The sequence below is a fragment of the Falco peregrinus genome, chromosome 8, assembly GCF_023634155.1.
Source record: "Falco peregrinus isolate bFalPer1 chromosome 8, bFalPer1.pri, whole genome shotgun sequence".
NCBI lineage: Eukaryota > Metazoa > Chordata > Aves > Falconiformes > Falconidae > Falco > Falco peregrinus.
This window is the reverse complement of record NC_073728.1, coordinates 38,418,964-38,445,096: the sequence shown is the minus strand read 5'-3', so window position 1 is coordinate 38,445,096 and position 26,133 is coordinate 38,418,964. Positions and strand designations below refer to the sequence as shown.

The 26,133-nt window shown below is 37.0% G+C and overlaps 1 protein-coding gene across 1 annotated transcript in view; it reads left to right on the top strand.

Moving 5' to 3' along the window:
* Nucleotides 1-855: 855 nt before the first annotated feature.
* LRP1B (LDL receptor related protein 1B) overlaps nucleotides 856-26,133 on the top strand; it is a 471,012-nt gene continuing 445,734 nt past the window's right edge. Inside the window, exon 1 of the mRNA XM_027793849.2 lies at nucleotides 856-985. The gene's annotated coding sequence lies outside the window, so the exon portion shown is untranslated. The remainder of the gene's footprint in view (nucleotides 986-26,133) is intronic.

Genomic DNA, 26,133 nt, shown 5'->3' with positions numbered 1-26,133 from the left:
CAATCGATCCAGGAGCTTGAAGATGTTCCCTGAAAAATTTCCACACCTTCAGTCTCTCTGTAGCTAATCATGTACTGTGTATAAATGGTGATTCATTCTCTAAGTGAGCTAAACCCTTCAGACTTCTAAATGTCTCAGCAGAGTGTTAAAAATCTTGAAGTCTTTATCATGCGAAATTATGTTTGTGGGGTTTTTTATCAGTCAGAACCTTTTGTAAGAGATAAAAGCCATCCTCAAATCTCCCTGAACTTCCTCAAAAATCCCTTTACTTAACACTTCATAGATAAGGGGACATAGAGTGATTGCAGCTGGGGTGGGATCCCAAAGGGAGCAATCACAGCATCCTTATCCTCTCCCTACCATCTTGTACCCTGCAGTTTCCAGAGTCAGACTCTGGGGCTGAAGGAACAGTTTCTCTGATCTAATGCAGCAATAAATACGTAACATTTATGTAAAATTTCATAAATGTCTACAATTATCTATATAACACAATGATGAACATAAATACTGATACCTATTACTCTTGATATGGGTCTTGATATGATAATCTCATGGCAATTGAAAATCTTATGATACTTTTTAATCTTTGCAAAGCCTAATTTTACTATCTGTAAAACGTGTGTTTTGGGAAGTAATCCTCAGACCCATTGATTTCTTTTTGATTGCAGTAGTCATTTCCTGATTTTAATTATCCTAAATACAGTGATAATAATGCACTATAATCTGCAAAATGGACTAATACATGGAGTGTTGCCCATAGCTTTGAAATGAAAATGCAATATTGAACTTTCTTTGCCTTGTTGTAGATATAAAAATATATATAAGAGATTTTCTCTTTGTTTTTTAGGTCCTGAGGAAGCAGATTTCAGGTGCACCCCAAATTATGTTAGATGCATCGGTACAAACAAATGCATTCACTTGTCTCAGCTCTGCAACGGTGTTTATGACTGTTCTGATGGGTATGACGAAGGAGTACATTGCCGGGGTAAGTAAATTTGCTGAGGAAAAACATGCTTTAACCCAAAATCTTCTACTGTATTTTCTTTTTGAGTTCAAGGAGAACCAGAACTTTCTTCTTCTTGGGAATATGTACGCATATATATACACACAGAAGTGAATGGATAGAGGCATATTTTGTTATATGTTTCAAGTTAATTTTGTGTGAAGAAAATGCAACTAACACACATACAGGTTTTCAGACTTTAATAATTACTAAGCCTGTATGATCAAAATGGTTATAGCAAAAGAAAGATGACAAAGCTCTTTTCTAGGGAGCAAAGGCTGGGCAGTGCAGTTAGCCAGATAGGTTTTTTTTTTTTCCTTATAACTTTTGTTTAAACAAAAAGAGCCAGGGAAAAACACTGGCAAATACATCAGATTTGGTATGAGCATTTTTCTGCATGGAAGGCTTGTTTTTGTAGAGATTTTATTCTAATCATCTATTGTTTAAAAGTGTAGTAACCAAATTTCTGACAATGAGAAATCTTAAATAGAAATTGGTGGAGGTCCACTTTTTTAATCTCAGCTCTACTCTGTGTGTGTGTCTCAGCTCTACTTAAGCTGTGCCTTGTGGATGGTTATAGGGCTGTCATACTGGGCTCAAATTGTGGATACCACGAGTCATTAACATGTCAGTTATTTTCACTCAGTAGTATTTTCACTTTACTGCTAGGCAAGTAATTGTTCATGATCCTCAACAGATCTCATGTTCAAAACCAGAAGCTCAGGGACAGGTCCTTGGACTTCTGCTACAATCCGATGTGACAATATACAATAAAAGATACAGTTAATGGTATAGTTCAGAGAGTTCAGTTAGAATTTAGAAGTTCATCTGGACAGATTTCGAGAACTGTCATTGTAAAATCTAACCTTGCACCAAAAATAAGCCAGCTGGATAAAGAAAAAAGAAAAAAAGAAAAAAAAAAATGCCAGCAGAAATTAATCAGTGTAATACTGCTGACTTCCCAAAACTACAAATAGTTATTTTTATATAATCAGGTGAGGATACAGCCTGTCATAAAGTATATGATAGATAGTTCTTATTCACAGTGATGGGAATAATTTCTTTTCTTGAAGGCTCTAATTTTGTGTAGTCCTTTTCAATGAGCATTACACAAAATCAAAATTTGTGTCAGCTTATTGATTTTAGCACTGGTCCCTGTATCCGAAAAACCCTAGAAGTTCAATTGGTCAAAGCAGTATTTGACCCATACTGAAGCTTTCTGATGTGTTGCAGGTGTTTATCAGAGAGCAGTATTGATCAGTTATGCACAACTTAAATATATATTCCTCGATAAGTCATATATTTTTATAAATTATTCTGGACTAAATGGCAGAGGATTAAAAACTTCCAGTGCTGAATAATAGCTGTTTTATAAGTCTCTTCCATTTTTATTGTATTTTAACTCTTCAAAGTAGGAGATAATTGGAATCAGAAAATACATAGGCTAAAAATAAAATCCTATTTTAGTGTAAATTAAATATGGGATATTTTTCATATGTAGCATTTTGTATATGTAGCCTGTACTTTGAAATGTCATAGCACTTAAAATACCTAATCTTTATTCGTGCCCTTTCAATTTATGCTCAAATATACCTTGTAAGGTTCATGTTGATTCCCACAGCTTTCATTATTATCATATGTGTATATGAATACTTTCCAATGGTAAAATTAATGTCTGCTTTCATAAACTACCTTACAATTTAGTAAAATCTACTAAACAAATTTTTGGTCTGAACACCCCAGAACATGAAGTTGTATTATGTTGTATTTTATTAAGAATTTAAAGTTGCCTCCCAGTTTCTGACCTAGTAAATGGTTAACAGCTCGTTAATACTGCTTTTTTGTAGCCATTAAATATTTTGACTTGCTTATTAGAGGGAGTTCTTCTTAATTATTTGTGGTCACATATCTATTAACAAAGCCAAAGCATATAGAAACTAAAAATTTTACATGATGATCATGGAGTTTGATACTAACAGGTACCACTAATGTGTCGTTAAGATACATTCCTATATATTTGATATCTGGTATGAATGCAGTATGGTTGTAATTAGTCTCTGTCTCTCTCTGTTTATGTATCAGAGCAATGCATGGGTAACCATTGAGTCATGCTGTTGTACTTTCTAAGTCCTGAATATTCAAGTCATAAGTTTAGATCATCTGCGTGGCCAAAAGCTTAAAGGTGCTTAAGAAACCTAGCCAAATAGTTAGCTTTTTCTTTATATTATTAACAAAAAAGGGCATTCTAAGTATGTTCCTCTTTAATTGATGTTACTCATATGTAATTGTTGATTGAGGAAAATAAAAGCAGTTTTAAATACTTCAGTGCAGGCAACTCAGCTGGTCACAGAGCTGAGCGTTAAAATAAATAATGTATTGCTAGTGACACTGGTAGTGTTGTGAAAAGAAGTCATGCTCTGCACCAGGAAGATAAGTTATGATATGGAATGGGGGGGTGGGGTGTGTGTGGGGGTTGGGGGTGGTGCGGTGACCATGTCAAAAACCATTTCAGTGTACAGGTCACAAGTCCACCACAGTGAAAACTTCTGTTAAGGCTGAAGTAGTAATGGAGTATAAGAATTCAGTAACTGGAACTATTCTAATTTCTTTCTCTAAATTTAACATTCTTATGTTAATTCATTATATTATGATCTATTGGAGATATAGTCAGGCCTGCACCTTTCCCTGGCAAGTAAAAATATGATCGTATCTGCAGTGTGAAATGGTAATGTGTGTGAAATTTCAAGGAAATAGGAGTAAACACAATGACATTCCTGCCTCATCATCTTTTATTTCAGGCACATATGCATTTTTGCTAGTGAATGTAATGCATAAATTCAGGAGGGGTTGTGGCAATATGAAATAAAACATGTTTTATTATGTATGGTTGTTTCACATTATGTGTTTCAATGTCCTTCAGAGGAGAAGGGGCACATAGTTAACTGGAACTCACATCCTATTATAGTGATTAGACTTTTGTATTTGGTCCTTTTGGATTCTTTGCTATTTTTTGACTAATTAAAGAATGTTTTAATGAGGCTGAATAAGCAAGGGATCGAAGTATATACCAACCCCTCCTATTCAGCAGATAGTTTCACCATGATCCAGTCGTGCTGAATGGGGGAATTTGAGCCCATCAGCTATTTGGAGTCTTGATAAGGCTCAGATAAAATTAAGTGATGCCAAAACTAGACCCAAGCTTGAGTAGGCCTTGTAGAAGACTGATCCAGAGCTGGCTTTGACAATTAAGCTTCTTTAACACAGTTATTCAGGTTTCTTCTGGGAGCCAGGCCTTTGTTTCACTTGCATTTTTAACCACTTTTAAAGCTCAGCCACGCGATGAACTGAGAAGTCTTTTGCCACGAGGGAGGAACTGAACTATGCCAAGCTGAGCTGTGTAGCTCTAAGTCTTGCCTTCCCACAGCTCACCCCAGTACCATACCGGCGAGCCCTTGGTGGGCTGGTCGGTGGCATAGACAGTATTGAACTGGGACCGCCTGTGGTCAGTTCTAGCAGATGCCATGTAGCTACAGCTTGCACCAGCCTCTGATTTTGTGGTCTGTTGAAGGTTAAAATTCCGCCCCCCCCCTCCACCACCGTTTTTGTTTTTTTAATTAAGGCTTTAGGAACAGCTTTGATAAATATCTGTCACAGATTAGATGGAGTAGCCTGGCCTTAAGTAGGTAGAGAATTAGATATATCCTGAAGATAATTTTGAAGGAATTACAATCAGATTCCCGTGAATCTTAGAAAAGTTTTTTTGTAGGGCTGCAGATAAGATCTGTACAGTTTTATAAATCAGTACTTTATATACAGCAAAAAATTTAAGGTGATAGGCCAAAATTAGTTTGTGGTCTGTCTTTTGAGTTAGAGCTATAGAAAAATAAAGCTTTTACGGAATACAGAGATGTCCTTTTTCACTTAACAAACTTAAGGAATATATTGTTATTAATAGATTCAGGAGTAGTTAGGCTAAAATTTGGATATTCCAGATATACTAGAGGAATACTGAAAAAAAACTAGAGCAAATATTCTGCATGTCTTGGCTTAAAATTGAAATTGTGACTGAACATAAAAGATCTCACAGAATCCTTCTAAAAGTTCAGATTGTTTGGGTCTTTGTTAGCTGTGATCTGAAAGATAACTTCTAGTCAATAAAATATACAAAGGCAAACTCTGGATCATTTAGTATTAAGCAACTGCAGAACACACATACAGAAGATTTGGCAAATAATTGTTATGCTTGTAGAAGCCTATAATCAGAGTATTATTTTTCTGTTTAGGCTTTTTGAATGAGTTGTTATCATAAGACAAAGATAAATGCTGATATTACGGAATCATGCTTTTGGTTTGTACCTTTTACAGCTGGAACACTGGGAAATTTTAAGTAGTATTTTCCATAGTGAATAAAGCAAACCTCAGAGTTTTTGGAATGCCCAGGCCTTTCAAGAGTGATGCAAAATTATAAAACTGAAAGATACGAAGCTACATTTAGATCCTAGTGTTAATTTTTTTTTTCTTATTAAGTTGTTTAACAAGGTTATTAAGAAAACCATAGATAGTCTAGAATTACAAATTTTCCCACCATTTCCTCATGAGACCTTTTGTAGAAGTAGTGCACACCTGCAAAAGAAATCCTTGTAAACTCACTTGGTTTATTCTGAGAAGCTTTAAATCAGTCATCCATTAAGACTGTGATGTACAAAATGTCACATCAGGTTACTGAATCTTTGAAGCCCCAGGAAATCTCACAGTGCTCCTGACATACCAGTGGGGCTGCTGAAACCATCAGGTAACATTCAAAATTATTCCCTCTGCAACTGCTCTGCGTTTGCATCAAGATTTTTACTTGTGGTTATAAGACAGAAAAGAGAAAAAGGTGTAGGCAGTAAAATAGGACAATCATAGGTATTTTTGCTTCGGAACAGAGCTGCTAGAAAGTAACTAAATTTGTCTGGGCAAAAGCCTATTTTGGCTTGTTTGGTTTTATTGTATCTCCTCATTTCACCATCCAAATATCCCTTTTCTTATATGTTATTCTCATTCTCATCTTTTTGGCTTAATAGTGGGTGATGTGGCTTGCTGAAATTAGCCAAGGTCATTTAGTCCGTTCTGCTGTCAAGACAAAGAAGTCATGGGCTTGGTGATTTAATAAGTTTCTATCATCAAATCCTATTGCAGCAAAGAAGATTAAAGGTGGCTGGCAGGGGGATAGAGCAGGGAAAGACATTTGAGTGATATGATTTCAACCCGTATTTTATGGGCTGTTGCTAAAGATATTTTTCAAGTCCAGAATACACAAATGAAGACCATTGTTACAGTATCAACATTGTCTATGTGGCAAATTAAGTGTAGAATTGAAATATTTGATCATATATTATAATAATATATGACAACAGGTCATTGCGTAGTACATGGTTTGTATAGAGTGTTGTAGTCCTGTCTATTGAAGGAGCTTATTTTCCTGAAAAAAAGGTGTTGGATCGTGTTCCTTACTTGCAAAATCAAGTGTTGGTCAGTTATGGTCTCCCTGAATACAAATACTGATTAGTTTTCCATTTTAGTACACATGGTAAATACATACACTTTTTTAAAGATCATGGAAACCATCTTTCCAATAGGAAGTGCAGTGCTGAATGGTTGTACCATGGAGTTCTTTTAAATCTTCCTCATGAAAGTGTGTAGCTTATAACTGCAATATTTCAGTTTATCTATGATCGTGTTGGCTATGAAATTCCACAAAGTGTAGTAGACATGTTAATACGTCTTATTTTAAACAAGAACCTGGTAGGTAATTAGACATTATGGTAGTTAACTGGCTTCTGTTCAGGGCTGCACAAAGCTGATGAAAACAGCTACAGAGTCAGAGAGGGTGAGATGGAATGAGACAAGAAAACTTTGGTTTATTTTCCATGGATTTAAGTTAAATGGTATTTATTGCTGCTTGCTGTTGTTGTTGCCTGCTGTTACTGTTTTGAGGCTGCGCTCTATCGAGAAAAGATAACAAACATTTGAACTCTTGCTACGAACATCCTCTTTTCAGTTTTATTAATCAGTTTTTATTATCTTTCTGTTGATTGGTGTGTATAGTTACCTGGTTATTCTTCCCTGTTACAGCTAATAAAACTCTTTAAGGAATCATCTTATGTAAGGAATGTTAGATGCTGTTTGTACAAAGAGTTTTCAAAACACTTAAATGAAGATAAATACTCCGGGCATAATCTCTGTGTCAGTAGTTGCAGATATATTCACATGGCAAAAAATGTGACACTCATAGATTCACCCTGCAACAGGAGCTGAGCTGCTGCCTGGCTCCCATTAGTTCATCACAGAGGATATTTAAATGCATTTTCAATGTATAGGCATTGGAGACAGCTTTTTGGTGAGGAGAAACTCAGGCCTGACACCAAATGCTTATGAAATACTAGTAAACTTGAGGTGTAAGCGATAGTGCAATGTTTATCTTCAGTTATTGTCACCAATATTCAGGGTGCGAGGGATAGCTTAGACAGACTGAAATCCTATTTAGAAGTAAGGGTTTGTTTCAGTTCCTTCCAATATTTTTTTTCTTTTGCAGAATATACAGGAACCTTTAAATTTATACCTATAACATAAGCATTAAATTATTATTTCTTACATTAACTAGTAGTACAACTATATCTGATCAGAAAAAAAAAAATACCTGAGGCACCTGTCCATCAATAAAAGACATGATTATTAAATTTCCTCTTATTCCAATGATATTATTTGCCTATTCATTGCTCATATCAAAAGTTTTAAAATGATCGGCCAACATGGTATTTGAAGTGAGGGAGAAAATTAAGTGAAAGGCACGTGTTCTGAAAAATGTGTTTTTGGTCTTACTAAGGCTATTCATAGTCACCCTAAATTTACAGAATGGTATGAAATTGAAGTCAGAAAAGAAGAAGGAAAAGATCTAATTCTGGGCCTGGCATCACATAATTTGTCAGAAGTGTAGTTGTCAGTTTTCTGCCTCAGGAGTCCTCAACCAAGTCAAATTATGAGACTCTGTTTCAAGTTCTTTGACTCCCTGCTTGAGGAGATTTGACTTCCCAGCTCCTTATCTCTCCAAAGTGAATAAACAAATGAGCAAACTACAAGATGTTCTGTTCTGCGTGAGGGGTGCTTTTGCTCCTCATGGTGCTCTTCTCTGTGGAATAAACAGTTGAACATTTATTACAAAAATGACTTGAAGCTCCAGGAATGTTTAATTGAATTCTGATGGCAAAGAGTCAGTTCTGGTCTGCCACTTGTTCCCATGTCAGCCATCAGGTGTGTGCTGTTAACCAAAGTGGGTGAGTTATGGGAGCTGGGGTAGGTGTACTCCCACTTGGAATACGTACGCCTTTGCACAACATCCACCTGTCTGGGGATGTATATGTGGTATACACCGTATTCTGCCTTTTCACACAGTACGATTTATAGCTGAAAAGAAGAGAACTCATAAATTTTTCTTTCACAGGACTTTAATTTCTCACCGAGTTCCACGTCTTGCATTTTGCTGTTGTAAGCTCGTGAAACTGTATAACAAAAAAGTCTAAATCATTTTCAAATTGTGTAATATAGTTTAAAAATTAAAAGTTACCATCATTTCTTAGACTATGATAAACAAGTCAAGGTGTCACCAGCAATTTTAAGCGAGATTGATAATATTCAGTGGTGTGAAGAAATTTGCTTTGACACTGAGAAATAACTCTTGGTCTTCCACTGAGAAGCAAGAACATGCACAGAGCATACAAAAACTGATGTTCAGAATTCATTATGTCCTCTCTGGAAGATTTCAGTCATCTTTTTTCCACCAAAATCTGTGTCAAGAAAGTGTAAGTTAATCTTTAACTCACAGGAGTAATGTCTATAATTTGAGTTATCTGTGAAATGTGCAGATGAAAATACTGTGGGATGAGATGGAAAGAGGTAAAAATTGTGGAAGAAAGAAAAGAAAAAGAAATGGTACCACGAGAAAATAAAGACAGTAAATGGCAAGTAAAAGGAATCACTGGAAACAATCAAGTAAAGACTAAACATGGGAAAATACAGAGACCAGTCAATAACATGGTTCAGTATAATCCTTTATATGAGGGTTGGTAAAGCAGGCCAGTGCCCTCTGTTTGGTAATATGTGTGTCGAAGAGTAGTAAGTGTTCCCACTGCACTGGTTAGTATAAGAAAACAAAGAGTTTTCTGGGAGAGTCTGTAATCTAAAAATATTTAGTCTCTTGTGAAAACAGGTGTATTGAAAGCATCAATGGCGTGCATATGCAATAGTATCAGTCTGTACGGCTCATCAGCATTTTTTGTGGTAGTTACCTTTGTGTCTCTGGTTATCGGTACCAGTCCTTTAGAACATTGTAGGTCTTACCACAGTTGCTCCACTCATCACTTGTCTTACCAGTATGCAAGATAGTATGCAGCATGTATTTTAAATGGTCAGAAGTTATGATTTGTCATCACATTCTTATAGATTTTCAATTGAAAATACTGCCTACTTGCATACTATATACTACAAACTTCCATTCCCTGAAATTTGGAGAAAGCACCAAAATTCACCTGAAACTGTGAATTTCATAAAATTTTCTGGTCCTATAAAATGATACTGATATGTGCTTCTCACTGAATAAATGCAATAGATTTGTAATGCTTGTGAGTCTCTACTGTTAGCATATAGCAAAATAGATTACATCTATTAATACTGTTTTTTAAACCAAGCACATTATGCCAAGAAAGTATAGACCTAATTTACTGTTTTCCATGTAGGTAACGTTCTCTCAAGTTTTCATTAATGTGCTTAAGTGTGAAGACAAGTGTTAAAAAAAATTAAAATGTGCAGTGTGCAAGAAGGAAAAAAATAGCTAGCATGAGCAGGAATTAATGGCAGTATTTCCATGATTCTAGGCTTCTGGTCTGCATATATCCAAATAAAAAAAATGTGCTGCTTAGTTTTTAATTACTTGTATTCGGATGCTATGTAAGCATTTACACATGCAAAAGGATTTGGTTTTGGTTTTGGTTTTTTTTGGGGGATGGTGTTTTGTTTTTAAGAAACTCTAGGAAATAGATAGATAAAGTCTATTTAAAGTTCAGGATGTGACCATGATCTACTCTGTACAAAACAATAACCTTTTCTGGTGTGCGGCTGTTGAAATAAGGCTGCTATAGTTTTATTGGCATCTCTCTGAGTGTCTCCTTTTAACTGTGGGGTATCGTGGTGGAACATTTCCTGTGAGATCAAATTTTTCCATCAATATTTACCTTCTTTCTAAAATAATTCTTGTCTATCCAATCATTTTTAAAATCCATTTACATATAGTAAAGTATTAAAAAAGCTGTTTGGAAGACAAGGTATCTTATACATGGCTTGGATTAATGGAACAGTGGAGCATTGTCAGCCTTCCCATTTTCTCAAAGGATGTGATGGCCATTAAGATTAAAAAAGAGGAGGAATTAGTAGCAGACCAGATTATGATCCCAAAAATAGCTTTATACAATGCACAGTGACATTTTTCTGACCCCTTCATGATGCAGCTTGGTTTCTACAGGCATGTGTGGTTCCAGAAAAGCTGATGTCATATTCCCAGAGCCAGATCAGCCAGAAAAAAAATGTCTGTGTTTTACAATAAAAGACTCATTTATCGTAATTTAAGCCCCAAACACATCTCTTCACCCTGCTATAGAAGGTCAAAATCCTCACTCATTAAAAACTGTATCTGGTCTTTTAAACAAACGTATAAACATACTTTTTTAATTACCAGAAGGCAATTCAGCACAATTTGTTGCTATCTTTTTATTTTCTAATGCTCTAGCCTATTTGATTTCCTCTTTCAAAATTATGCATCAGATGTAGGACCTGCCAATTGTTTAACTGACTTCTTCCCTCTTTTAATTACATGCATCTCCTATAATTTCAGCACAAGTGAATCCAGCTACATATGGTAAAGGGACGTGTTTGTATCAGTTACGTACACATGTCACACTACTGTAAAGTGTGGGGGGTGCCCCAGCCAAAGCCTGCTGACCCCCAGAGAATCTTTTTGGAGTAGGGACACTGGGGCTATGGCCTATGTCTTTCTCCAAGTGGCTATGTAAGAGAGGAAATGTCCTCTGCTGAAGGACACGAGCCGTTAGTTGCTGGGACTGTGGAACACGTTCTGCCTATTCAGAAACTGTTCCTTGTGGGGCACTTTTTCATGTTTTTATGGTAAAGCTCTGGTAATTGAATGAACAATCTCATTCTGTTTATTAATTTCAAATGGGATAATAAGGTACCACCATGGCATGCTGCCTGAGTGATATTCTAAGATCATTTCAGCAATTAACCCAAAATAATAGCTTGTGGCCTGGAATGGTTGTGTCATCATCTTTGTAATCATTTTTCAGTTGCATTCTTTGTTGTTGACTGTTATAAATTTATTAAAAACCGGCAACTTCATTTAATGAGCATTCAGATCTTGATTTACTTGCTAAACTAAATTCTTAAAGAAAAATTAAACCAAAGTGAAGTCATGTATTCTGCTCTATTTTAAAATGGTTATGGTAGAACAGTTCCATCTGGGATCAAGGCATTATTACAGAAAGTAACACAGAGTTATAGGTTGGAGAAAGGATAGTTCACAATTTTGAAGTAGCAAAACAATTGTCTTTTAGTGAATTTCATCCTTTTTACTTAATTGAAAAACAATGAAGTGATAGAAGAGTTGCATGGCACATTTATATACAGGGAATTTTTAGGTTTCTGCAGGAAAACCATGAATATAGTTTTAAAATCTCAAACTAATGGCTCTCTGTGGCATCAAGAGGATAAAACAGGACAGGAATAAGGTCTGTTGTGCAAATGGTTACATAAAATGTGCACAATTACAGAAAAACCAAACCTGTTCAGACATCCAGAGTGCTTGCATTTAAGGTACTTTGTAAATACTACTATTGTGAAGTGCAACTTGTTCTACTTTCTGCCATGAACTGACATTTATAATTTATGTTAAAAAACAGTGTGAGAATTGCTTACAAATGTAAGTGGTCACAGTGTGGGGCCCATGCTCCTGCTTTCTGGTAAACCTGAATGTCTTATGATGCATAAAAATGTAAAGGGCTGACCTAGGCCTTCAGGAGAACCTGGGCTTGCCTTCTGCCCTTAAAATGGGAGCTGTATGCTTTAATTTTTAGGGGAGAAAATCCAAACCCAAACCAAATCTCGTGTTGATCATAATGTCTGGTATTAGAGGAAAGGATAAAAACCAGTCATCTTCAAACTGTAATTTCCCTACTTGAGCTTCACAGAAAAATGCTTTAAATAGTGACACAGCCTTTAGTGACATGTTGTAGGTTACTGTTCAGGTGAATTAAAATGGGGATCATGGATGCTTCCTCTCCTGCTGAAAAGGTTACTCGTTTCTGCTTGTGTCCTATTTGGATTTACAAAGGAGAGCTAAATGAAAGATAAAAAATGCCCTTACATGATGCCCACAGAAAATCCAGGCTTTCTGCTATTCAGAAACTTTTTATTTTACAGTCCACCGGTATGTGCCAGGTTTCTTGGTGTTGTCTTGAAACTGTTGTAAAGACAGGGACAATTACTGTGCTAAACCCACTAAATTTAGTTTGTGGGATGTAAGAACTAACAAACATTTCCTGTTAAATGCCAAGATTTGCAATCTTATCATTTACATCCATGAAAAAGTCCATACGTTACATCTAATAAAAAATAATTCTGCCAGTCCAGGAAATTTTTCCCTCCTGAATAACAAAGGGTTCTACAGCGGAAGGACTCCAATTGCACAATGCCTCAGATTTTCTAACACTAGTCAGAAAGAACCCTTGCTGCATACTTAAGGATTTACATATGATATGTACCTAAGGATGTACATCCAACGTGCAAGTGCCTAGCATGCAGCAGGAGAGAGAAGCTGGGTCTAAAGTAAATTAAAATAGAGCTGCCCAGAAACTGGGCTGTTTTGTACCCCAGCTCTGTAGACCAACCTCTGTGTCCCCCCTAACATACTTTACAAGAGGAACCATAGTGCTTTCCAAGTATGTAGCCCTCCAGTACTTGCATGAGGAAAGTCTGTACGCTGGTCTTAATAAAGCTGCTATCAGTGTTCACCGAAGGATCCAGGAAGCTCTTTTCAATATATGGTCTGTAAATAAGAGTAGAAATTGCTGTTGGCTCATGTTAGCATGACTTACAGTCATCTTCCAAGTAAAAAGTAGTGTGAATGACAGACAGTTCTTGTTAACCGATACATCTGCAGGCCTTCACTGCTGACTTCAGCTGTGAAAGTGATTCTCGCATCGTTCTTTTTCCCTTAATGAAGGCTGTGCATTTAGGGACTTGACACAGTGTGAATAGGAATTCTAGACTTCCAAATTTATTTATCTGCCTTCAAAAAGAGTTGGTGTTAGCAACTAATTCTTGATGAAATTGGTTGTTGTCTCCTGTTGTGGACATTTTTGGTGTTAGAAGCATGGAAAAGCTGTAGCAGTTTAGTAAATCTTTGCATCTTCCAGAATTTCTGTGGTGTTTCAGTTGTGATTTTGAGGTCTGGATGAACAAGTGTCAGACTCTATAAAATCTGAAAACGCTTAGATCAAATAGAAATTACTGGGGATGTATCTGGTTTTGGTTAGTTGTTCTTTTGGGGGTTTTCTTTGTGGTTTTTTTTTTTTCTCTCTTTCTTTTGTTTGTCATTTATTGTTCACTGCCACAAGTTTTACTGGTTTTGGATTGCCATTACTGCCTCCTGTGGGACACATTTTTGGGGCTAGCTGGATGACTGCTGGGAGTGAGAGATCTAAATAAGAAAACAAGAACAGCTTTTAACCATGCTTGTACACATACCCGCTGGAGTTTCCTCACAGTCGTACATTACTTTTGAATAGTAGAAAAGGTGAGTAGGCAGCCACAGACCTACTCACTCCCTTATCAGTTCTCATCCTTGGTAGGAGTGCTTGTCTAACGGAGAGGGGAACTCTGCTCAGACATCCCATGCCAATTACGTGCAGAGAAGTTACTGTGCTGTGATCTTTAGCTGTAATACACGTACTTTCCTGAATTTCTGTTGAAGAGCTTGCCTCCCTGTGTGAAAGGATTATTAATATAGATGAGAAGTCTGTTTGGGCTATGTCAGTTTTCCAAGCAGCTGGTAATGCTGATGCGCAGTACTGTGAGCTCTGCTGGCAAGTAGCTTGGAAATGTTGATTGTAGTGCTAAACATACATCAAGAATGTATTTCATGCTGTAGGTGTAACTAAAATAACCTGTGTTATAGAAAATGTAGTTTTAATTTTAAAAAAGCTACTAATCATTGCCTGTCCCTCTGGGAAGTCCTGCTATACCTGAAAGCGTGACCATAATTAAAGCTTGCATATTTGTAATTCCAGTATTTAGGAAACTATACTCAGAACAAACTTTAGAATTACTAGTATGCAAATAATTAGAATGTTATAGATTGTACTGCAGTTGTACTATATGTATTTCTAAAGACCTGATAGTTTATGGACATTGTGCAAGCAGATGCTGGGATGCAGCTGTTGGCCCAAGGCACAGCCTCAGAACTTACTCCTTTTTTCCATAGATTTTTCTCAGGTGATGTGCCAGGGAGCGAGACTCTTACATAGGTAGTTGTGGCACAGTAAGTGGCTTTCTTGAGCATAGCCAATTTGGATTTTTTTTTTATTTGTGGCATTTAATTGCTAACTTTGCAAGGGAAAGCACTTGCATCTGAATGGTAAAAATTACATTTTTGAGGAAGAAAAAGTGTGTGTTTCTGTGTGTGAAAGAATAAAATGATAATTGATTTTGTTTTTTCTTAATAGACATTAGTTGATGAACTTGGGGAAAGGTAACAGTTGATCAACTACATGCTGGCCATGGAGGGTATGAAAGTGGGGCTGAGATGCAGGAGACCTGTGGGTCCAGGCAGGCAGAAGATGCCCAAGGGAGGAGGAGAGAACTGTGCTTCCTGAAATCACGGTGTTCAAATCGGCAATTTTCTTCCTGATGCATCATTATTCTTCCTGGGGTGTCCTCCCCTCGTTGGGTCTGGACAGACAGTTCCACGGGCAGGAAATAACCACTGATGCTTATATATGATTGTGACTGGTAGCAGCCTTTGAAAGCACAGCTTAATGTTACCTGCAATAAATAGCTATGCCATTGTAACAAATATTACTATTTCTTTTTACATCAATCCATATGTGCTGTTTTCAAGGAGATGTGTCACGAGCTGCATTGTAATTTACTTTTAGAATATAGTGCTAAAACTTCTCTGTTCTCCTCAGAGAGTCATCTAAAGGTGGAAATTTTCAGGGAAAAGAGATACATAATGCAAAACACTGCACAATAAAGCTTTTAATACTGTTTTGAAGTTAATTAGAATTCAGAATATTAATTCATCTTTCTTGTCAAAAAAATATTAAAAAAATCCTGTGTTAGAAATTGTGGGTACTTGATATCTTTAAGAAAATCGAGAGGTGTATTGATGTTCTGGAAAGATACGAAAGGGTCTAATTGGTCTGTATGAAATGGAGTCCGTGGCACTGTAGGCAACTGCCTGTCATACTGGGTATCATATTTGCTATCATTCCTTATTTGCCTTCCTATTTCTTTGCATAGCTGGTTTGTCAATGAAAGTTTTCTGTCACAGAAAACTCAGATTTGATACAGGGAGTCTGGTCTGTGGCTTGAACTTCTGGTACTAAGGTAATAATTATTACCTTATAATTATTGCACCTAGTCACTCTAGAGACAATTACCACATGCATAAGAATTCATATAAGGGAAAAACAGTAGGTTATTACATGGAGTCAGGATCAATGAGCCTGTAGGTGGTGTAATATAAAATACAAACAGTGTGACTGCTATGTTCAGAACACTCAACAGGCCCTCCTAATGAAAAAAATATACTAACAAGACTAGAGAAAATGTTTCCTGCTGTGCCTCAGTGAAAAAAACAAACAAGTGTCTATCAAATCAGATTGATTTGCAAACTGAAAGAAAGTTCAAGGGGGAAAACATAGTAGAGACTCTCCATAAAATTGCTAACGGTGCTCAGAGTTTAAGTAAGAAGAATCGCAAGTTTAGGAAGAGATTTTAAACAAATAGTGTAAATGTTTGCTTTTTCTCCTTCCCTTAACAGTTCATGTAGTAAAAATCAATGGCTATTTGCCTTTTAAGTTCCTGTAATCTCTCGATGGAATGGAAATTTCAGACTATGTTCCCTGGCACAGTCAAATGCTTTGTGGGTTTATATTGATGAAGATCTGTAGCCTATTTGTAGCAGTGATACGTGCTCCTTTTAATCCATCCGTCTTTCAACAATGACAAAAGGTGGATGTTCTCTTTATAGTCATAAAGTTAACTTCAAGAAAGAGATGTCAGTAAGTAAAAAAAAGTGATCTTCATCTTTTAATATCACCACAAACCCATTATTTATTGATAGATGCCAAGAAAGGTTGCAGTCATTTTGCATGGCTTTAAAGCAGTGATAGCTTTACTTTGAACATATTAAATCTGCACTGGTGACTTAAAGAAGGCAGCAATTACCACATGGCTGTTGTTACTCAGAGAGAGAAAATGAAGAAGTTCATAAGTACAAGAGTTAGATATTTTAATCATTGATAGGAATACTTAAATCTATTAATCATTTTGTTTGTGTTTGAGTGATGTTCTATTGTGGGGCTTGATTTGCCAATGCATTCATTTGTTGCTTGTTATTTTGTCACTGAATTATAATTTCATTATTCTCTGACCTTGTTTGTCCTTTGCTGATGCAGTTGCAATGGAAGGGTGGTTGAAACCATTTGGATAAAAGAAAAAAAAACAACAATCCAAACTTTTGTTTTGCAATGAAACTGCATTGAAGCATATATCCTAGCTGGGTTTGGCAGATTTTCTTCTGTGGTTGCAGCTGTGACTGCTGCAAAGGACCAAACCATGAGACTGTCCAACCTGGAGAGCTACCCATGTAGGTGATGAGTATGGTGAAATACACATCTCCAAAATGTCCAATGGTCCACCATAAACTCACATAAACTGCAGTTTAGGGACTGTTGAAATTGTGTTTTGATTTATTTTAAAACTGATAAGCCAGATATTTTTTATATATGTATATTTTTTAAATTTCTATTGTTGCTTCAGAAGTTATTTGCAGAAAAATGAATTGCTTTTGTTTAACTGCCAAATCTATGCAATACTCTTCCTCTTCTAATTTGGCACTGTAGACCAGAAGTACAAGATTACTTTTATTTTATAGTACTCCATGCACTAAAAACCTAATATAAAGTACTTACTTGTGGCAGAAGGGGAACATTTCTATGCCCTAGATTCCACTACGTAGGGAAAAGCTGGTGTAACATCTTGAAAACAAACATTTGGTGCACTCCAAAATATTTGAGTTCTAACTGTCCCCAGAGTTCAAGGTTGCCCTTGTACATTGCTATAATTTTCAGCCACTATCCGTATTTTCAAGTAGCATGGAACCAGAAGTGCTGGAAAGCCTGTCTCAGAGGACATCATCTTAGGTCGCAATTTAGTTTTCCTAATCATTAATATATTAGCATGCCTATCTAAACCCAGACCAAACTAATCAGTCTTCCTACCTGTAACTAACATTACGGTAACAGTAATTATTAAGATAATGGATCTAACATTTTTGTGATAAACTTTTCTTTGGGATAATGAGACTGTGTAGAAAACAGAAATAACAAAGCTTTTAACTTCGAAGGGATTTTTGTAGAATTTAAATTGGAATCGCATGAGAGATTAGGAGATGAGAGAGTCTGTCCTTCCCTGCTCTGATAGCCTCTGAGATAACACATTTTTATGATTGCAGAATTCACCTGTTCATCAAGGTTAATAGCTGTGTGAAACAGTAGCTTCTCTTTGCTTTGTATCCTGTACTGCGGCAGGCGTGTTAATAAATGGTTCTGTCTGATAGCTGTATCTGGTCTTAAAGGATTAAAGAGAAGAGTCCATCCAGAGCCGAAACAGTGAGTTTGTGCCTTTCTCACGTTGTGTGCTGGTGTCTCACTATGGATCAGGGCACTGCCTCCATGCCTCAAAATCTCCCGCAGCTCCTCACCTTAGATTTGGATTCAGCTCTAAGCCTGTCATGGAGGGTGATTATTATTGTTGCTAGTTAACTGCCTTCTCCATCTGTGCATCAATTGAGGGGATATCCTCCCAAATGAAAACAAATCTGGCGGCTGCCTGGAAATTTCAAGCAGCTGTGTCCTATATAGGTACAGTTTTATGTGTGCTACTGCTGAGAGATCTGCAAAATACACCACCACTGAGACTATTGCCTTGTTTAGGGTGGATTGGGAATGTGATCTGTTAAAGAGGAAATTAACAGCACAATGAAAGAAGAATGTTTGCTTTTAACAGCTCTTCTTTTATCTTCTTTTCAGAGCTTGTTTGTGCTTTATCTATTTCATGTTATGGCAGAAGTTATGAATGTTGATGAGCCAATGCAGATTGTTCAGTACTTAGTCTAGGAACCCCTCACCTATTCATACAATGAGAGCTTGAGTAGATTCAGTCCATTTTTACAAAATTTATTTCCTAAAAGCTGTATACAGTGTTTTGTGTAGCACAGAAGGCAATTTGTCTTGAACAGGGCACGCGTGTTCCAGTTGTAGTCTATGTGTAACTTGCATCGACATCCTTGGTTGTAGAAAGGGCACCATAACTCACGTGTTCCTGAATGCCAACGGGGTAAAGGTGAAAATGCAGGGCACTGGGTAGGTGGGTGAAAACAGAGAAGGATGTTTATGCTAATGGCCTCAGGAATGACCAAGTGTGATGGGGATGGGTCTGGCACTGGTCCCCCTGCCTCCCAAGTTCTCTGCTTGTGTCAAAACCAGAACTAGACCTCCATGTCACAGGTTAAGGAAGCACTTGGTATCTGTGGTATTTTATTCCAAAGTCCAGATGTGCGGCATTAATTGTCTCAAGTATATGTGTTCTGTGACATCCATATAGACTTAAGTTTCACTAGATGCTGTATTTTATTTTATCCTGAGTTACCAATATGAGAAGGACTAGGGCTGCAGTATCAAATTCCCTACTTTCCATCCCAGACATGGATACAATTCAGTTTGACGCTGACTGTTAGATGGCTTGCAATTACTTTCTGAGCCTTTTGCAGGGAAGATTATTACTGTTCATCGCTAACCTGAATATTTTTCTTATGTGTTAATTCAAGTGCTTGGCCCTTTGAAGAAAAATTGAGGAATAACTGCATAACCTCCCACAACAAAGAGCTGTGGTATGAAGTGGTTATAAGGACCAGTTATGAAATTCTAATGTCCTGCTCATACTTTCGATTTTTTGGGAGTCTGATGTACTGCTCTTGTGGCCAGCCATAGGGTTTGTGTGACATGGAAGCTGCTGTTCTCCTCCTGGCAGCCCTTGGCATGCTTAGGAGCAGGGAAGACTCAGCACGCAGCTCTGTGAGGTTGCTGCGCCTTTACTTCAATGGCTTCTTAACAACAGTGTTTGTTTGGTCCTTGTGCTTTTTTCCTAAACACCTTTAAATCTTCTGAATGGAAATCAAATAGAAAATAAATTACTTTCAATCTGTTGGTTTTATTTGTTTTCGGACTTAGTCTAATGCACAGTATTATTCTTGCTAAAATAAATTACACATTAGAAGCAGTACAAAAAAAAGGTATGTACTGCTGCAATGGAAATAAGCTGGTATCGGCAGAAGTGCATAAATATGAGAGAAGTCCAACTGTGCATTTAAGAAGACAATAAATGAATGTAGGCTATTTTTACACAATTTTTAAGCAAAACGTTGCTCATTACTGCATTGTCTATACTTTAGTCCCTTCTGTGTTTTCCACCTCCTCCATGGAATTGACTTCTGGGAGAAGAATAATATTATATGGGAGAGAAATTTGTAATTTGTGATTACAATTCACATGCTTCTCTTAAGAACACTGCACCCTGCTAGAGTTATGCCCCCCTGGTCTAGAGCTGGAAGCAGACTTTCTTGATCTTGCACCCCATTGAGCTGAGTAATGAAAGTAGTGGAGAGCGGCCAAGGCATGAAAAGCAGTCACCATCCACTCTGCTGTCAGATTTCCTGATTTATTTTTTTTTTTCTATTCCTTTTTAACACAATACTCAGAAATAATCAAATGTATTGTTGTAAATATCAGCATGTTATTGCTGTGGATAAGTTGTGCTGTGAAAGTCTGTATTTCATGGAGTCTAAATTGTTCTGAATATCCAGAGGTATTCACTAGCTACTTCTACTGCTCCTGCTGGCTTATTATGTACTTCAGGGAAGTCATTTATGATGCTTGAGGCACCAAATTTGAAGGTGACGTGACAACCCATAAAAGCATTTCAGTCTCCCAGAGACATATGCCATAAGAGAAGCAGACAACTGAGAATCTGGATGTTAATTTTGCCAGTCTTCCTTACTGTATCCTTTCAAACGTGGAGTCCCATTTCAGTATTTCACACTGCCCAACCCCTCCTTGGCCCTGAACGACCACCAGAATTGTGCCCTTTGCTCCGGCGCAGTGACACCAGCAGGCAGGCACGTCTGTCCTGCGCAGGAGTGTTAACCTTGTGAGTGACCCCTCTAGAACGAAGGCAAGAACAAATGCAGAATGTGCTGGTCTAATATTCTATACTGCACAAAAATAGAATCTATTTTAATGATGTTCCGTTTTTCTCATGTCCACCCCAACACTTACTCATATCAGATGTACTTTCTTTAAGGACAAGCTGCATGGTCTTTTCTGTTACAAATTCTAACAGGTTTTTCTACAAAGCTGGAACTTTAGAAGGAAAATAAAAACTGTTCTGCTAGTGATTTTCCTCCTACATGGGAAGAATTGCAATCTGCTACTCACACAAAGGGAAACTCATGGGAGCAAGGGCACAGGATAAAAGTACACTATTGAGAGCACTCGTTGGAGTATGCCTGTCATCTTGAAGAGAGAACTATTATGTTACTAGGGTATATATGCTGGGTTTGTTTTCCAAAAAGAAGAGTTTTTTCCAGCCCAGGATCTCTAGTCTCAAACTGGATGTGATTCCAGGTGTTACTTCCAGGCAGTGCCTAGTGGGTGCTAACCGGCCAGCAGTTGTGATTGGAAGTTTCTTGCCATCCTTCCAAACCACGGTGAATGATACATTTCTTCATGGTCAAAAAACTTTGTAATACATAGTATTGTGAGTTTTCCATTTGGTTACAAAGCAAATTTGTGTACTTAAATCACAAGCAAATGCCCATCTCTCTTCTAGCTGTGAGTTTGATCTGTGCTTTCTTGCCATGCTCAGAAGTGACTTGCTTTAACCAGGTAGTGCATGTGCATGTGTGGAATTACATACGACAACCCGTAAGTGGAGCTGCTTTGAAGTGGGGGTTGTAGCAATTTCCACAGCACTACCTAGCACCACTTATGCATGTATACTACCCTGAAATATATGACTGCTTTCCTGCTAGCTTTAACACATAATTTTTATTTTCAGTTAAATTCGAGTCCACGTAACAGACTCTTGATATTCCCCTCAATCTCTGCAACCATTGAACTCCAAAGTGGATTTGACTAAACAGAGCCCGTCTACATAGATACTCTCATTTAATCCTGCCTGCATTGTATATAAAGTCTGCCCAGTTCTCTTTATCTCTAACATCATCTTCATAGCACTTCAAGACATGTGAAGTATACTTCAGTGCTATAGTCACTGTGTTGTAGTCACCAGGACTGTATATGGTCACAGTTACCTCTTTTACTATTAATCCCTAGCCTGTTACTACATTTCCTTTAATATCTGCTTTACCTCCTAGGAAAGTTCAAGTTTCTGATTTTTCTTTTTATTTTCTAACCCCTTACTGCAGTATCCTAACACCCCGAGTATTCTTTTTGACCTCTCCCAAATGCATACATAGTTCGGGTTAGTTCCTTTATGCATTGTATCACCTATACAATTCCTGCTTCTGTAATCAGTCCTACCACAAGTACTTCACCTCTCCTTGTTGTTTCTAGTGGTACTCTTTGCTATTGATCTTACATAAACTATGTCCCTCACAATGCGTCCAGTCTAGGACTGAAAATGAATTATTTGTCATGTTTTCTAGAGAATGTCCCAATTTAAATATCTGCAAACCTGATTTGTTTACTTTCTTATCTTTGAAGTGGATCATCCTCTTACCACATTTAAAGTTGCCGTGTCTCTTTCCTGATGAGCTTCAGTGTTTCATAGTTCATTAGCTTTCATACTGTAATCTGCTAAAGGTTAATTTATATACATCTCTCTCCATGTCATCACCTTCAGAGTCTTCCTTCTTCTTAGATCATTCCTATTAGTGTGTCATTAACTATCAATGAAATGGCAAAATTCCTCCTATAAACAACCCTTTCACTTTAAGGTAATTTCTATGTCTTTTGCCTTTGTCCGCTCTGCTCCATTCTCTAAAATTATCAGCGATTATAAGCAAACTTCCAGTCATACATGGGACTTGCTGAGTGACGTTGTAAAGGCAGGGTTGAGAATCTTCTTATATTTTCTGTCGTATCTCCTGGCCCCATCCAACGGTCTGTATGCAAGTGGCTTTTATGGGTTGAGTGACTTAGGGGGATGGAGATAGATAAGCATGAGACAAGGTCTTTGCAGCAGTGCGTTTCTTCTGGTCTTGTCACACATGTGACAACAGGTCACTTCACATTAGTTTGTTGTGATAAACATAGAAGGATTCAAACACGTAGCGGCACACAGGTAAGTTTCTCCTTAGATCTTAAGCCTTGAGATGATCACAGTCAGTGGGATATCTGCTGGCTTACATGAGCACCAATTTTCTGTAGTTTCTCGTATCCTAGATCTGCTCCAATAACTTTTAGTCTTTCTGCTTGGTAGATCTGATGGACCTGAAAAAAATAAAAAAAAAAAAAAAAAAAAAAAAAAAAGGCTGTGGTTGTCTGCTGCGGAGGTGTTGTGTCACACCAAAATACTCGGTCTAAAAAAGCTGCTGAGTTACTGCTACACGATGCTCTCTTTAGTTGGGGGTAGGGGGGTGGATGTGCTGCTCACTTTCCTAGTTAGATTAAGTTACATTTTCAAATTCAGCACAAAATTTGAAAAGTAGAACTAATTTTTGCTGGTGATCTTGTGTGTGTGTGTGTGTGTGTGTGTGTGTATAAAGGTATGCGTAATGGTGGCTTGGTTAATAACCACCACTTCGGAGATTTTTTCCTACTGTTTTTCTAAATCAAGTCCATTAAGTGAGAAGGCAATTTATACGTTTTTTCTTGAAGATTTGCCGTTTCACTTTCATTCCAGTGCCATTTTGTTCTTCTGTCTTTCCTCCTGATATATTTAAAATCTTGTTTTGCTCAGCTTTGCTTCATGTTCCAGAATTTTTCTTGCCCATGCTAATTGATTTCAGACCCTGCAAGCTGATAAGAGCCAGCGATAGTGGTAAAGTCATTAAGGGGAGGACAGCAAATAGGTGTTTCATGCAAATGTTGATGTTAAAAATCAGGTTGAGTTTTGAAAGTTCAGTTGTGGACTAAGGACTGAGACATCTACAAAAATCTCCATTGAATTTATCTTTTCATTTCCGCTAGTGTGTAATGTATACTTACCACACAAGATAGTAAAGAGACTGATCAAACAAGGGGAGGGGGTGGAATCCTGCATAGAAATTTTTTATTTTAGCTTCTCAGTTTTGGGGCTTGGGGAGAGGGAGTTTTGGGGTGGGTGGTTACTTCCCCCTCCCCCAAATGCCATTTACAGGTATATAAACTAAATTTAGTTCGTTTCCATAGCTTTGAGAGATGTTGCCCTTTTGACAAGTATACTCCAGCCAAAAGTGTTTGCATTTATTTTAATGTCACTTAACTGTTTAAAGATGCAAAGGAAAACAATACAACATCTCCTTTGAATCAATAGATTAAAATAACATTTGGTCTTTTTTTTTTTTTAGGTTTTATAGTTTAGCCACACACAGAGGAAGATTCTATGGGATAAAAATAAAATCTGTAGTGGTCTCAAAGATTCTTATATTTTGTCAGAATTTAAATTCAAATTCCTGGCAACTTTGTATCGCTGTGAATCTATTGATTTCAGTGAGATTATTTGAATTATAGTTGTCAGAACTGGTTTCTGTGCCTATCTGGGCAAGTCTGTCTTTCCTAGATGAGTTATCCAGTACAATGCAACCAAATTATACAAAGTTGGGTCCTAGTTCATGCCAAGCGAGATTAGACAGACGGCTTCTACCATGTGTTCAACAGTAAGAAATAGAGTAGTTCTAAGTACTTGGAAAATAAATGTAAATGAAAATAAATGTAAATATTTCAGACTGACAGCAGAGCCTCTGAACACCTGCAATTTTACTTAAAGGAAGTGGACTTACGTGCTGTTTTTTTCTGAACTGATTTCTGGAGTTTTATTACATGATAAAATACACTGTAATATTCGGTTGATTCTATTTGCCATTTTTCTTTAAATTCTTGATTGAATTCCAGATGAAGGTAGACTAATTGTTGTAGCAAATTTAAGGTTACATTAAAGAAAATACTTCCCCCCCCCCCCCCCCCCCCCCCCCCCCCCCCCGGAGCATATCTCTATTTAATATAAAAGGAGACAATAAGTTATATAATATGGAAGCTATTAAGATAATATTATTTATTTACTGATTACATATTCAAGAGACATCTACAGTGCAAAAGGTCATGTTCACGTTCTGGTACTACTTTTTGAGATTTCTAAAAGGTTTCTGCTTTACATTAGGATAGTTTCAAGACTCAGTTTTTCCTTCACACAAAACACAGGAAAATAGTGAAAGCTTAAAATACCCAAATGCCTGAATTAATCATTGTCACTTGTATTGTCATTTGCTGGAATAAGATTATAGTCAGATAGCTTCCAAGACAGCTAAAAATGTGTCAGACAATATTGTTATTCCTGTTTAATAGATAAAGGGGAAAACCAAGAGTTTAAGTGACTTATCCGGAAGTCTGTTGCCTCACCAGGAAATAAAACAAAATTTCAGAGCACCTAAAACATGTGGTTATAGGTGCTCCCTGTATGTTTATGGTGCTGTAAAAGTAGTGTATTTGCTGACGTTCTTTCCAGTTGGTGCCAATGAAATTAATCACTTGGTTAATTCTAAATACAGTTTTGCTGACTGTCCCAAACTACGCTGTCATACATTAATATAAAAAATTATACATGCTGACAGTTTTATACTTTTGTGGATGACGTGTTAAAAATACAGTATTATTTATACTAACTTGTTAAGTGACAAGAAAATTCACTAAGTATAAAAGCATGGTCTGAAATTCTTCAGAGCTTTCCCTGCCTGAGTGACCAGCTAGTGAGATTTTATGTATAGTTTCAGGTCCAGTTAGACAACTTGTCTTCATAAATCTCTTCAGCATCTAGCCAGGTGATAAAATTCATGTCAAACATGACTATGCTGTTTATCATTTTAATGTGCAAGTTTGTACACATTCCCACTCCTTCCACTACTGTTAGATTTAAGTAGACAAATATAATATAGATATATATAACTCCCAGGGAAGGGTCCTGATCAATATATCTTCCAGTGCTGGAAAATAAAGAGTTCAGATTAACAAACTGATGGAACTCCACTGATCTTTGGGAAGAAGAAATCTTTGTTGTTATGTAGGTGGTGAATTTCCCATGACAATAGAGTAAAACTGAGAGAATATCAGTACGTTTTTTTCCTAGACCATAAACTATCAATTAGTATAAAGCATTTCCAAGAAGTTTCTGTCAAAGTATGTTCTTCTGTTATTAGAAAAGCTTCCCTGAACACTCCAGAAGAAATATGGGTACTTGTAAATATGGAGAAAACTAGAAGGAAATATTTATTAAGGAATAGGGGCACCTTCCCCATCTCCCTTTTCCAATGTGAATAATAATTTCCCTCTTCTTGAGAAATGGTACTGTATATCCAAATTTTGCGGCTTGCTTCCATATGAAAAAAATGAGTACTACATAACCAGAGCTTTATGCTCTCTGTGTAATGAGTATATTTTGCACTACATATGTTGGTCTTTGAAACAAAGAAGCCAGAAGCAGCCCGCATGGGTAATTGCCTCTCATTGGAGAGCTTAAACCAG